This window comes from Ceratotherium simum, chromosome 34, assembly GCF_057802395.1.
Source record: "Ceratotherium simum simum isolate JZ-2026a chromosome 34, ASM5780239v1, whole genome shotgun sequence".
Lineage (NCBI taxonomy): Eukaryota > Metazoa > Chordata > Mammalia > Perissodactyla > Rhinocerotidae > Ceratotherium > Ceratotherium simum.
The window spans coordinates 18304612-18307150 of NC_141933.1; the positions used below are offsets into that span (position 1 = coordinate 18304612).

Consider the following 2539-nt stretch of genomic DNA (forward strand, 5'->3'; position numbering starts at 1 on the left):
GACCTGGTCAGACAAAACTAAAATGGTATCGTCATCTACGAGATTTGTGCTAATAATCTTTTATTAAGGTAAACATTTCAGACATGTCCTTGTTACTGACACATTATTATTATAAACTTATTTTTAAAAACATTGTTAAATGATTAAAGATACTTCTGTTATTATGAACCACTTGAGAATACAGATGCTTTTGTTTTCTCAAAATAACGTATGCCAATATAACAAAGATTGCGTGACTCAAAACAAGACAATTATATACATGCAGCTTTACTCAAAACTAGTGTTGCCATCACCAGAAATTTGGAGAGTGATTATGTAACCATTGGTGTTTATTACCATATTATCTAGCGAGAATATAGAAAAAATATATTAGAGAATATAAAAGGCTCTAGAGAATGTAGAAGACTTGAGCAAAACACAGTATAAGTTACTCTCCAGTTCAGATAGTCTATCACTCTTTAATGTTATAATAGGCCAAGTAAAGTTATTAGGCTAAAAATAATAGTAGAAATTTAAAAGATAATGATCGAGGAATCTAGATTATGTTGAGACCATTGGTGACACTAAGTGAGAAAACACTTTAGTAGGAAAGAAAGCACGTGAGTGAGGGAGCAGCATATCATAATTGCAACTTCCTCATTTTACCAGGTTGCTACACTGTTTTTAGTACACTAAGGCATTTACTGTAAAATCAATGGAAAGCCTGAAGATATACAGGGCTCTATTTCCTTCAAAGTCCATATATTTTTTCAAAACTTGAAAATTCTTGTGGTGACTCATAAATGTTGCCTCCCCTATGATCCTCAATTTGAACATCATAACTATAGAAGTATTATTGCCTTTAATGCTTTATTCTCCTGATTCTTCCTTTATAAATTTTAGTGCTAAATTTATATTCATTGTTATTTTAGTGCTATTAAAAAAACACAGATCTTCAGAATGATGGAAGTGTGAAAGACACATGTTTTTCTACAACAATGTAGAATACCTTTATGTCTAACCCTAAACTTAATTCAAATTCTGGCACTTAGGGTCAACTTCGAAACCCAACTCATCACTAACAAGCTGTGTAACCTCTAACAAGTTCCTTAACCCATATATGCCTCAGTTGCCTTATGTAAAATATGGGGCTACTTGTTTTACAATTCACAGTGGTATTCAAAGATTTAAATTAATATATTTTAATGTTTTTGCACAATGTCTGCAACATAGGGTTATATAAATGTACTATCATCGTGATAATATTTATTGTAATTATTTCAGATTTTCTCCAACAACAATCATGTTGTTAGCTGAAGGAAACCAGAGTTCTGGAGCCAGACTCACCCTCTTTGGCTTCTCAGAATATCCAGACCTCCAGGTGCCCCTGTTCCTGGTGTTCCTGACCGTCTACACAGTCACCATGGTGGGGAACATGGCCATGATCATGACCATCAAGATCAGTCCTAAACTCCACATCCCCATATATCTTTTTTCTCAGCCACTTGTCCTTTGTTGATTTCTGTTATTCCACTACAGTTACACCCAAACTGTTGGAGAACCTGGTTGTGGAAGACAGAACCATCTCTTTCATAGGATATATCACGCAATTCTTCTTGGTTTGTATATTTGCAGTGACAGAAACATTCATGTTGGCAGTGATGGCCTATGACTGATTTGTGGCAGTTTGTAACCCTTTGCTCTACACAGTAGTCATGTCCCCAAAGCTCTGTGCATCATTAGTGGCTGGGCCCTACACATGGGGTATAGTCTCTTCCCTGACACTCACATATTTCCTCCTGGCATTATCCTTCTGTGGGTCTAACGTCATAAATAATTTTATCTGTGAGCACTCAGTCATCGTTTCTGTCTCCTGCTCTGACCCCTACATCAGCCAAGTGCTCTGTTTTGTCATTGCCATGTTTAATGAGGTGAGCAGCCTGGTAATCATCCTCCCTACTTACATTTTCATTTTTGTTACTGCCATAAAAATGTCTTCTGCTAGTGGACTCCAAAAAACCTTCTCCACTGGTGCTTCCCATCTGACCGCTATCACCATTTTCCATGGGACTGTCCTGTTCCTTTATTGTGTACCCAACTCCACAAACTCATGGCTCATAGTCAAAGTAGCTTCTGTGTTTTACACAGTGGTGATTCCCAGGCTGAATCCTCTGATCTATAGCCTCAGGAACAAAGATGTGAAGGAGAGTGTCAGGAAATTAATGAATCACTCAATCCAATTTTGTTGAAGATTTGTATTTCCAAAAGGAATTTGATGTATTATATTGAGGATTGTTCAATGCTTCTATCAGAGATGATGATTCAAATTATCTAGTCAATTTACCAGATTTTCAAATCTATTACAGTAACTTATTATTTGATCATTTGATTTCTATTCACTCCAATGTTTAGTAAAAAAGCTGTGAACCGTATGTGAAGTAACGTTAAGTGTTCTGGGTTGAAGTGTCCCCAAAATATCCATGTCCACCAGGAAGCTCAGAATGTGATGTTATTTGGAAATGGGGTCTTTGCAGATGCAATGAAGGTAAGGATCAAGATG

General features: G+C 36.4%; 1 pseudogene; it reads left to right on the plus strand.

Annotated features, from left to right (window-relative positions):
• Positions 1-1282: 1282 nt before the first annotated feature.
• Positions 1283-2228, plus strand: LOC101391472 (olfactory receptor 5D3-like; annotated as a pseudogene).
• The last annotated feature ends 311 nt before the right edge of the window (positions 2229-2539 follow it).